Source organism: Salvelinus alpinus, chromosome 10 (assembly GCF_045679555.1).
Source record: "Salvelinus alpinus chromosome 10, SLU_Salpinus.1, whole genome shotgun sequence".
In the NCBI taxonomy this organism is placed as follows: domain Eukaryota; kingdom Metazoa; phylum Chordata; class Actinopteri; order Salmoniformes; family Salmonidae; genus Salvelinus; species Salvelinus alpinus.
In genome coordinates, this window is record NC_092095.1 from 44,131,953 (window position 1) to 44,145,049 (window position 13,097).

The following is a 13,097-nucleotide window of genomic DNA, read 5'->3' on the forward strand; positions in this document are numbered from 1 at the left end:
GGTGCAGCTCTAGCAGAGTAGAAATTTGATGAACTGACTTGATGGAAAGGTGGCTTCCTATGACGGTGCCACGTTGAAAGTCAATGAGCTCTTCAGTACGGGTCATTCTACTGCCAATGTTTGTCTATGGAGATTGCATTGCTCTGTGCTCGATTTCATACACCTGTCAACAACGAAATAAATAGCCGAAACAGCCGAATCCACTAATTTGAAGGGGTTTCCACAAACTTATGGCCATGTAATGTATATTTAAGCAATAAGACACAAAATAAATGCTTTGTCATACCCGTAGTATGCAGTCTGTTATATCACGGCTGTCAGCCAATCAGCATTCAGGACTCGAACCACGCATTTTAAAATGTACATATAAACTCAGCAAAAAAAGAAACACCCCTTTTTCAGGACCCTGTCTTTCAAAGATAATTCGTAAAAATCCAAATACCTTCACAGATCTTCATTGTAAAGAGTTTTAACACTGTTTCCCATGCTTGTTCAATTAACCATAAACAATGAATGAACATGCACCTGTGGAACGGTCGTTAAGACACTAACAGCTTACAGACGGTAGGCAATTAAGGTCACAGTTATGAAAACTTTTGACACTAAAGAGGCCTTTCTACTGACTGAAAAACACCAAAAGAAATATGCCCAGGGTCCCTGTTCATCTGTGTGAACGTGCCTTGGGCGGCATGAGGACTGCAGATGAGGCCAGGGCAATAAATTGCAATGTCCGTACTGTGAGACGCCTAAGACAGCGCTACAGGGAGACAGGACGGACAGCTGATCGTCCTTGCAGTGGCAGACCACGTGTAACAACACCTGCACAGGATCGGTACATCCGAACATCACACCTGCGGGACAGGTACAGGATGGCAACAACTGCCCGAGTTACACCAGGAAGGCACAATCCCTCCATCAGTGCTCATACTGTCCGCAATAGGCTGAGAAAGGGCTGAGGGGTTGTAAGCCTGTTGTAAGGCAGGTCCTCACCAGACATCACCGGCAACAACGTCGCCTATGGGCACAAACCCACCATCGCTGGACCAGACAGGACTGGCAAAAAGTGCTCTTCACTGACGAGTCACCGTTTTGTCTCACCAGGGGTGATGGTCGGATTCGCGTTTATTGTTGAAGGAATGAGCGTTACACCGAGGCCTGTACTCTGGAGCGGGATCGATTTGGAGGGTCCATCATGGTCTGGGGCGGTGTGTCACAGCATCATCGGACAGAGCTTGTTGTCATTGCAGGCAATCTCAACGCTCTGCGTTACAGGGAAGACATCCTCCTCCCTCATGTGGTACCCTTCCTGCAGGCTCATCCTGACATGACATGGCATGACAATGCCACCAGCCATACTGCTCGTTCTGTGCGTGATTTCCTGCAAGACAGGAATGTCATTGTTCAATCAATGGGATTGAGCATGTCTGGAACCTGTTGGATCGGAGGGTGAGGGCTAGGGCCATTCCCCACAGAAATGTCCTAGAACTTGCAGGTGCCTTGGTGGAAGAGTAGGGTAACATGGGGCGGTAGGCAGCCTAGTGGTTAGATCGTTGGACTTGTAACCGAAAGGTTGCAAGATTGAATCCCTGAGTAGGAGCTGACAAGGTAAAAATCTGTCGTTCTGTCCCTGAACAAGGCAGTTAACCCACTGTTCCTAGGCCGTCATTGAAAATAAGAATTTGTTCTTAACTGACTTGTCTAGTTAAATAAAGATAAAATAAAATAAATAAAAAACATTTCACAGCAAGAACTAGTAAATCTGGTGCAGTCCATGAGGAGGAGATGCACTGCAGTACTTAATGCAGCTGGTGGTCACACCAGATACTGACTGTTACTTTTGATTTTGACACCCCTTTGTTCAGGGACACATTATTCCATTTCTGTTAGTCACATGTCTGTGGAACTTGTTCAGTTTATGTCTCAGTTGTTGAATATTGTTATGTTCATACAAATATTTACACATGTTAAGTTTGCTGAAAATAAACTCAGTTGACAGTGAGACGACGTTTCTTTTTTTGCTGAGTTTATATACGCTACTGTTCAAAAGTTTGGGGTCACATAGAGATGTCCATGTTTTAGAAAGAAAAGCATTTTTTGGTCCATTAAAATAACTTCAAATTGATCAGAAATATAGTGTAGACATTGTTAATGTTGTAAATGACTATTGTAGCTGGAAACGGCAGATTTTTTATGGAATATCTACATAGGCATACAGAGGCCCATTATCAGCAACCATCACCCCTGTGTTCCAATTGTCACGGTTCATGAATCCACTGCCTCCCTCTCTCTTTCTCTTTCTCTTTTTCTCTCTCTCTCTCTCTCTCTCTCTCTCTCTCTCTCCCGTGTTTGTGTGGGCGTGGTTCCCAATCTCGGCCTGATTGTCTGCGCCAGCTGGAATCACTTATCTTCCCTTTATATGTTCTGTAACCAGTGTTTCTTGTTGTCAGATCGTTGTTACTTCCCTGAGGTTGTGTCGTGTGTCAGTGCTCATTCTCTCGCCGCCCTTGTGTGGATTATCTTCTGTGCTCCTTCCTACCCATCCGGACACACTCCCCTGGATTTCTCAGCACGCTATCATCGGAAGATGCGCCCTAGTCCCTGGGTCGGATTCCGTCTGAGTACAGTCTGTCTGTCCTGTTGCTGCTGTAAACTGTATTCATTAAACCATCGTTGCTTGCATCTTGCATCCGCCTCTGTATTGTCACAGAACGATCTGACCAGACCATGGATGCAGCGAGTTCAACGAGTCTGACCGAATTCATTTCCCGCAGTATCACGAGAATGGATCAACAAGAGGAGAACATCTCCAGCACAGGTCGGGCAGTACAAGCCCTTGCGACGCAGGTATCCCAGCTGACCCAACAATTACAACATCTGAGGGGTCTCGCTGCGCCACCTACACCGGCAGTTCAACCCGCCCCGCCAGAGCCGGATTCCCAGCTAGAGCCACGGCTACCGACACCAGAGGGTTATTCAGGTGATCCTGACTATTGCAGAGCTTTTCTTACGAGATGTTCCATGCATTTCTCGTTGCAGCCACGGACCTTCAACCGTGAACAGTCTAAGGTAGCATTCGTACTCACACTGCTATCAGGCAAAGCGGCTCTTTGGGGAACGGCGGTGTGGGCGAACCAGGACCCATGCTGCACCTCTTTCCAGACACTCTCCGAGGAGATGAGAAGGGTCTTCGATCGGGCCGTGGCGGGTAGGGAGGCGGCCAGACTACTCGCTGACCTTCGCCAAGGAGACCGTTCAGTATCGGAATACTCCATCCAATTCTGCACTCTGGCCGCAGAGTGTCAGTGGAACGAGGAGGCGCAGTGGGACATGTTCCTGCATGGGCTGGAGGACCGGATCCAGAAGGAGATTTATGTTCTGGACCTTCCCAGGAGTTTAAATGGACTAGTGGAACTAGCCTTGAGGGTCGACGCTCGTCTGAGTCGTATTGGCCGCCGAGCATGCCCTAACAGACCGTATAACGACCCGGAGGGCTGGCATGCCAGCGGCGGGAACACGGCCAGGTCAGCCTCCGCTCACGAACCCATGCAGCTGGGGAGAGCTCGCCTCTCCCGGGAGGAGAGGGAGAGGCGGAGATCCCAAGGACTCTGTCTCTACTGTGGTAGAGCGGGCCACTTTATCCACTCCTGCCCGGTAAAAGATCAGGCCCGGTAGTAAGTATGAGGCTACTATCGGGTGGTGTCACCACAGAGAAGACCTCATCATCTACTCTCCTCCCGGTAAGACTAAGATGGGCCACCCACACGCACGACACCCAAGCCTTACTGGACTCAGGAGCAGAGGGTAATTTCATGGACTTCAAGCTCGCTCACAAACTCCAGATTCCTATCACCTCACTCACGCACAAGATATCCGTCAACGCTCTCAATGGTCAAGAACTCCCCAACATTTCTCACACCACTGAACCTATCACACTCATCACTTCTGGCAATCACACTGAGACACTATCATTTCTACTCATGGACTCACCCCTTGCACCATTAGTTCTCGGCCACCCTTGGCTCACCCAACACAACCCCAGAGTTGACTGGGGTCATAACTCTATATCCATGTGGAGTAACAAGTGTCTTGAGTCCTGTTTAGTGTCTGCTTGTTCATCTGTGTCTGATTCTGTGTTTCTAGAGGAGGCAGTGGATTTGTCTAACGTGCCCGTTGAATACCTCGACCTGAAGGAGGTGTTCAGTAAGTCCCGTGCTGCTTCTCTTCCTCCGCATCGTCCCTATGACTGTGCAATAGAATTATTGCCAGGTGAGTCTCCGACTAAAGGCAAGTTATATTCACTCTCTGTTCCTGAGAGGGAGGCTATGGAGAGATACATCTCTGATTCTCTGGCATCTGGATTCATTCGTCCTTCCTCTTCTCCAGCGGGGGCGGGGTTCTTCTTTGTGGGGAAGAAGGACGGATCTCTGCGTCCTTGCATTGATTATCGTGGGTTGAATAACATCACAGTGAAGAATACCTATCCCTTACCGTTGATGTCCTCAGCCTTTGAAAGGTTACAGGGAGCATCCGTGTTCACTAAGTTGGATTTACGTAATGCATATCATTTGGTTCGCATAAGGAGGGGGGACGAATGGAAGACCGCGTTTAACACCCCCAGAGGGCACTTCGAATATTTGGTCATGCCTTTTGGGCTATCCAACTCCCCAGCGGTTTTCCAGGCACTCGTCAATGACGTGCTGAGAGATATGATTGATCAGTTCATATATGTTTACCTGGATGACATACTGATTTTTTCTTCGTCTCTCCAGGAACACGTTCAGCACGTCAGACGAGTGCTTCAGAGGTTGTTGGAGAATGGACTTTTTGTCAAGGCGGAGAAATGCATTTTTCATGCACAATCCGTTCCATTCCTAGGTTACATCGTCTCGACTGAAGGTATTCGCATGGATCCTGACAAGGTTAAGGCTGTGGTGGATTGGCCAAGCCCAGATTCCCGTAAGGCCCTACAGAGGTTTCTGGGATTCGCCAATTTCTACCGGCGTTTTGTTCGCAACTTTAGCCAGATAGTCGCTTCTCTTACCGCCTTAACCTCCCCCAGAGTGACGTTCAGGTGGTCCGATACAGCCGAGGCTGCATTCGCCAAACTCAAGAGCCGCTTTGTTTCGGCCCCCATCCTCATAGCTCCCGATCCCTCGCGTCAGTTCGTGGTAGAGGTGGACGCTTCAGAGGTGGGGGTAGGTGCGGTACTTTCCCAACGTTCCTCTTCTGACGACAAGATGCACCCTTGCGCGTTCCTGTCCCATCGGTTATCACCTGCGGAACGCAACTACGACATTGGCAACAGAGAGTTGTTGGCAGTGAAGTTAGCACTGGAGGAGTGGCGCCATTGGTTAGAATGTTCGGGGGTACCTTTTATAGTTTGGACCGATCACAAAAATTTGGAATATATCAGAACCGCCAAGCGACTCAACTCCAGGCAGGCGCGGTGGGCACTCTTTTTCGGACGTTTTGACTTCTCTCTCTCGTATCGCCCGGGTTCCAAGAATGTCAAACCCGATTCCCTTTCTCGCATTTTTGACCATTCCGAACGCCCATCCACTCCCGAGTGCATCCTACCCGGGACCCTAGTGGTCTCCACACTCACATGGGAGGTTGAATCGAGGGTCAAAACGGCCTTAGAAGGGGTAAAGCCTCCGCCCGGTTGCCCGCATAATCGGTTGTTTGTGCCGGAGGGGTGTCGGTCCGATGTTATTCGGTGGGGGCATTGCTCCAACGTAGCGTGTCATCCAGGAGTCAGCCGCACTAGCTTTTTGGTTAAGCAACGCTTTTGGTGGCCACTGATGGCTCGTGACATTCACAGTTTTGTCTTGGCTTGCTCGGTTTGTGCCACTGGGAAGACTTCTAATCGACCCCCAGATGGGTTACTCCAACCGCTGTCGGTCCCTTCGAGACCCTGGTCCCACATCGCGCTAGATTTTGTTACCGCCCTCCCGCCCTCCCAGGGCAAGACGGTTGTTTTGACCGTGGTGGACCGGTTCTCGAAGGCGGCTCATTTTATTCCCTTGCCTAAATTACCATCTGCCAAGGAGACAGCGGTAACTGTCGTGGATCACGTCTTTCGCTTACATGGCCTGCCGATGGACGTAGTTTCTGACAGGGGGCCCCAATTTGTGTCCAAGTTTTGGCAAGAGTTTTGTAGGTTACTGGGAGCGAGTGTCAGTCTGTCTTCAGGGTTTCATCCCCAGAGCAACGGTCAAACGGAGAGGGCCAACCAAGATTTGGAGAGAGTGTTGCGATGTTTGGTTTCTAAGAATCCCTCTTCCTGGAGTCAACAACTCTCTATGGTTGAGTACGCTCACAATTCGTTGCCAGTGGCAGCCACGGGTCTCTCTCCGTTTGAGTGTAGTTTAGGTTACCAGCCACCTATCTTTCCCAGTACGGAGTCCGAGGTCACTGTTCCCTCCGCTCACGCTTTCATCCAGAGGTGCCGTCACGCATGGAGCAGAGCCCGTGAGACTCTTCTCCGGGTGGGGGCGCGCACCAAGGCTAAGGCCGATCGCCGCCGGTCGAAGCCTCCGGTATACGTCGTTGGCCAAAGAGTGTGGCTTTCTACTAAGAACATTCCACTCCGATCCGTTTCGAACAAGCTTGCCCCCAAATTTATCGGCCCGTTCAAAGTCACCAGGATCATTAGTCCGGTGGCGGTCCGGCTCAAGCTTCCTCCGGCGTATAGGAGAATTCATCCTACCTTTCATGTGTCTAAAATAAAACCTGTGTTTCAGGCACGCATTAACCCGCCGGTCCCGGTTCCCCCGCCGCCACGACTTGTTGATGGGGAACCCACCTTTTCTGTCAATCGTATTTTGGACTCTAGAAGGAGGGGACGCGGATTCCAGTACCTGGTGGACTGGGAGGGTTACGGTCCGGAGGAGAGAAGTTGGGTACCTGCTAGGGACATTCTGGATCACTCCCTTATCGATGATTTCAATCGACAGGTAAATTCGCCTGGGAACGCCAAGAGGCGTTCCTAGGGGGGGGGGGGTATTGTCACGGTTCATGAATCCACTGCCTCCCTCTCTCTTTCTCTTTCTCTTTTTCTCTCTCTCTCTCTCTCTCTCTCTCTCTCTCCCGTGTTTGTGTGGGCGTGGTTCCCAATCTCGGCCTGATTGTCTGCGCCAGCTGGAATCACTTATCTTCCCTTTATATGTTCTGTAACCAGTGTTTCTTGTTGTCAGATCGTTGTTACTTCCCTGAGGTTGTGTCGTGTGTCAGTGCTCATTCTCTCGCCGCCCTTGTGTGGATTATCTTCTGTGCTCCTTCCTACCCATCCGGACACACTCCCCTGGATTTCTCAGCACGCTATCATCGGAAGATGCGCCCTAGTCCCTGGGTCGGATTCCGTCTGAGTACAGTCTGTCTGTCCTGTTGCTGCTGTAAACTGTATTCATTAAACCATCGTTGCTTGCATCTTGCATCCGCCTCTGTATTGTCACACCAATGGCATGTTGTGTTAGGTAATCCAAATCATTTTAAAAGTGTAATTGATCATTAGAAAACCCTTTTGCAATTATGTTAGCACAGCTGAAAACTGTTGTTCTGGTTAAAGAAGCAATAAAACTGGCCTTCTTTAGACTAGTTGAGTATCCGTAGCATCAACATTTGTGGGTTCGATTACAGGCTCAAAATGGCCAGAAACAAAGAACTTTCTTCTGAAACTTGTCAGTCTATTCTTGTTCTGAGAAATGAAGGCTATTGCGAGAAATTGCCAAGAAACTGAAGATCTTGTACAACGCTGTGTACTACTCCCCTTCACAGAACAGCGCAAACTGGCACTAACCAGAATAGAAAGAGGAGTGGGAGGCCCCGGTGCACAACTGAGCAAGAGGACGGGTACATTAGTGTCTAGTTTGAGAAACAGGCTCCTCACAAGTTCTCAACTGGCAGCTTCGTTAAATAGTTCCCGCAAAACACCAGTCTTAACGTCAACAGTGAAGAGAAATATATTAAACATAGTGGCTGTTTATTGTTCGGCAGTCTTATGGCTTGGGGGTAGAAGCTTTAAGGAGCCTTTTGATCCTAGAGAGAGAACAGTCTATGACTTAGGTGACTGGAGTTGACAATTTTTGGGCCTTCCTCTGACACCGCCTAGTATATAGGTCCTGGATGTCAGGAAGCTTTGCCCCAGTGATGTACTGGGGCGTAGGCAATACCCTCTGTCGCACCTTATGCCGAGCAGTTGCTATACCAGGTGGTGATTGAACCGGTCAGGATGCTCTTGATGGTGCAGCTTTAGAATTTTAGAGTGTCTAGTTTGAGAAGCAGACACCTCACAAGTCCTCAACTGGCAGCTTCATTAAATAGTACACACAAAACACCAGTCTCAACGTCAACAGTGAAGAGGCGACTCCGGGATGCTGGCCTTCTAGGCAGTTGCAAAGAAAAAGGCATATCTCAGACTGGCCAATAAAAATAAAAGATTAAGATGTGCAAAAGAACACAGACACTGTGTATATCCACAGCCTATTATGGTTACACACATCTTATGTATGGTAAAATCAGCATCCAAAGAAGAGTTTCCCTTTTCTTATTACACATTAACAAGAGCATTTAAAAGCTCACATCTGCGTTTCTTGTACACTTCCAAAGTTACACCACCACATCAATGCCTTTCTTAAAATCAATACACAAGTATATATTTTTAAACCTGCATATTTAGCTAAAAGAAATCCAGGTTAGCAGGCAATATTAACCAGGTGAAATTGTGTCATTTCTCTTGCGTTCATTGCACGCAGAGTCAGGGTATATGCAACAGTTTGGGCCGCCTGGCTCTTTGCGAACTAATTTGCCAGAACTTTACATAATTATGACAACATTGAAGGTTGTGCAATGTAACAGGAATATTTAGACTCATGGATGCCACCCGTTAGATAAAATACGGAACGGAATAAACGTTTTGTTTTCGAGGTGATAGTTTCCTGATTAGTCAAAGGTATATGGTTTAGAGAGAAATAGTCGACGCGTTATAATTCCTGTAATAACTTGCGGCTGAATTTGAAAGGGGTTCCTTCGTTATTTTACCGTTCATGTCTTCCATAGAGAATGTCTTGATCTACTTCAAATAAGGTCTGTGTTTCGTGCAGGCTTAAACCGCCTCGATGTTTTGATACCCGTGTAAATCTCACTAGGATAAGGTAACGTTGTCAACATATTTTCATAAATCCACTCTACAATTTTTTTTATCTTCGCTTATATTTAGCCAATATTGATCAGTTACCTTGTCCTATGGATATCTACACAGTTATAAAATTGGCACGTTGATGTAAGCCTACACGAAACACAGACCTTATTTTAAGTGAATCTAAAAATATCCTATGGAATAAATGAAGGAACCGCTTTTCAGATTTTGCTAGGTGTCATGGGAATTATGACTCGCACTTTGGTTGTCAATTCTTACCATGCCCATTATTAAAATAGGATTTCCTGCATATAGAAATTAAAGTTTTTGTTTTCAACATTCATCACAGGTCACTTAAACTCTATTTTTATTCAAACAGTTGAGAGTATTTGTCTCCTAAGCAGACTCTTCAGTATCATTGTCACTTCAGAGCTGTGTGTGTATTTATGTATTATATTAAGTTAAAATAAAAGTGTTCATTGTTCATTCAGTATTGTTGCAATTGTCATTATTACAAAAATGTGTGTGTGTGTATGATATATATATATATATTTAAAAAAACATTTAAAAAAATAAATAAATCGGCCGATTAATCGGTATCGGCTTTTTTTGTCCTCCAATAATCGGTATCGGTATCGGCATTGAAAAATCATAATCGGTCGACCTCTAGTTCAAAGCCAGCGATAGATAGTTTAGGTTGAGAAAAAAAAATCTATAAGCCTATCTCAAACCTTAACCCTTATCTTAACCATTCAGTGTTAATGCCTAACCTTAAGATTGCGGAGTTAATGCTAAAACTTAACCCTAACCTTAATGCACTACCTTCGACCTCTTCACGCTCTCAATACTAGAAGCGCCGATGCTATCACTAGCGCTTATAGCAGGACCATTATTTTTATTTTTCCTTTTACCTTTCACCACAGATCATCCAGGTCCTTGAGTCTCATCATCCCCACCCATACCATCAGAACTATCATCTATGTATACCACATTCCAGCATTTCCACCTGGCTACCCCTACCCCGGTCAACTGCCCGGCACCCTCCACAGCAACCCACCAAAGCCCCCCCATTTCTCCTTCACCCAAATCCAGATAGCTGATGTTCTGAAAGAGCTGCAAAATCTGGACCCCTACAAATCAGCCGGGCTAGACAATCTGGACCCTCTCTTTCTAAAATGATCTACAGACCTATATCTATCCTACCCTGTCTTTCTAAGGTCTTCGAAAGCCAAGTTAACAAACAGATTACCGACCATTTCGAATCCCACCGTACCTTCTCCGCTATGCAATCTGGTTTCAGAGCTGGTCATGGGTGCACCTCAGCCACGCTCAAAGTCCTAAACGACATCGATAAGAGACATTACTGCGCAGCCGTATTCATCGACCTGGCCAAGGCTTTCGACTCTGTCAATCACCACATTCTTATTGGCAGACTTGACAGCCTTGGTTTCTCGAATGATTGCCTCGCCTGGTTTACCAACTACTTCTCTGATAGAGTTCAGTGTGTCAAATCGGAGGGCCTGTTGTCCGGACCTCTGGCAGTCTCTATGGGGGTGCCAGAGGGTTCAATCCTCGGGCCGACTCTCTTCTCTGTATACATCAATGATGTTGCTCTTACTGCTGGTGATTCTCTGATCCACCTCTAAGCAGACGACACCTTTCTGTATACTTCTGGCCCCTCTTTGGACATTGTTAACTAAATGGACACTGTGTTAACTCTTTGGACACTGTGTTAGCATCACCCGGACGGGCGGCAGGTGCGGGCAGCGATCGGTTGAAGAGCATGCATTTAGTTTTACTTGCATTTAAGAGCAGTTGGAGGCCACGGAAGGAAAGTTGTATGGCATTGAAGCTCGTCTGGAGGTTAGTTAACACAGTGTCCAAAGAAGGGCCAGAAGTATACAGAATGGTGTTGTGGAGCTAGGTGCTGCAGGGCCTGGATTAACCTCTACATTACCAGAGGAACTGAGGAGGAGTAGGAAAAGGGTACGGCTTAAGGCTATAAGAACTGGTCATCTAGTGTGTTCGGAACAGAGAGTAAAAGGAGCAGGTTTCTGGGCGCGGAAGAATAGATTCAAGGCATAATGTACAGACAAAGGTATGGTAGGATGTGAATACAGTGGAGATAAACCTAGGCATTGATGAGAGAGGCTTTGTCTCTAGAGACATCATTTAGACCAGGTGAGGTCACTGCATGTGTGGGAGGTGAAACAAAAGGGCTAGCTAAGGCATATTGAGCAGGGCTGGAGTTTCTACAGTGAAATAAGACAATAATCACTAACCCAAACTGCAATGGACAAGACATATTGACATTAGGGAGAGGCATGCGTAGCCGAGTGATCATAGGGACCAGTTGGAGGCTAGGCGAGCTGGAGACACAGCGATTCAGACAGATAGCGGGCCGGGGAAAGCAAACTATCAGAAGGGCCTTAGGGGGGACTTCGTGACGGAAGAAGTCTGTTGTAGCCCCCTCGGACGGTTATGTCGGCAGTCCAGTCGTGTTGGATTGGCAGGGCTCCGTGTAGGCAGTAAAAGGGTCCAGGCCATTTGGCAAAATATGTATTGTAGCCCAAGGAGTGGCTGATGGACCTCTTCAGCTTGCCGGGGGTGGGCCTAGCACGAGACTAGTTCCAGGCTCACTGGTGCTTGCTTCGGGACAGAGACGTTAGCCAGGGGGTAGCCAGTCGGATAGCAGCTAGCTGGCTGCGATGATTCAGGTGAAAAGGTTCAGAGCTTGCGGTAGGAAACCGGAGATGTGGAGAAAGAGCAGTCCGGTATGTTCTGGGTTGAAACACGCTGTGCAGACTGGCAGAGCTTGACCAGGCTAAGGTTAGCTGATGACCGCTAGCCATGGCTAACTGACTATTAGCTAGTAGCTAGTTAGCTGGCTAACTTCTGTTGGGGTTTCAGTTCTAAAGTATAGAAAATAGCAGATTCATACCACATTGGGTGAGGCGAGTTGCAGAAGAGTATGTTGAAACTGAGGTTAAAATATAAAAAAATATACAAAATATATACGAAGGGAAAAAAAGGTATATACACGGGACACGACAAGACGAAGACAAAGACGTCTGAACTGCTACGTCATCTTGGATTTTGATTATGGTGTTGGAGTCGTGCATGGACATGCAGTTGTGGGTGAACAGGGAATACAGGATGGGACTAAGCACACACCCCTGTGTCGCCCCCGTGTTGAAGGTCAGCGTCGCGGAGGGGATGTTGCCTACCCTCACCTCCTGTGTTCGGCCCGTCAGAAAGTCCAGGATCCAGTTGCAGAGGGAGGTGTTCAGTCACAGGGTCCTGACCTTGGTGACGAGCTTGGAGGGGACAATGGTGCTGAATGCTGAGTCAATATACAGCATTCTCACATAGGTTTTTCTCTTATGTAGGTGGGTGAGGGCAGTGTGGAGTGCAATTGAGATTGCGTCATCTGTGGATCTGTTGGGGTGGTATGCAAATTGGAGTGGGTCTGGGATGATGGAGTTTATGTGTGCCATAACCAGCCTTTCAAAGCACTTCATGATTACAGATGTAAGTGCTACAGGGCGGTAGTCATTGTGGAATGAAGCCTTAGAGTTCTTGGGAACAGGAATGATGTTGGCTATCTTATTAAGGCGTGATTGTGAATATGCCTGCCAGTTGTTCTGCGCATGCTCTGAGAATGCGCCCCGGAAAACCATCCTGCTAGAGTTGACCTGATTAAAGACCTTACTCGTGTCGGTGAGCGATATCACCCAGTCCTCTGTGTCCTCGGTCCAGTTATGCATTTCTGATCCATTGGATGTACATGTTGTATCTTTAAATTCCTGGCTGTAATAAAATGCTCTTGAGGAGTTTATTACATGCCAACATAGGGTGTGGCTCAGGCTCAGTGCAGAAAAGCCCCAACTGATAGGCTACAAGTGTTATTTTCACATGTAGGCATAGTGTGAACCATTGATCTATGGCGCCCCCTGGTGTT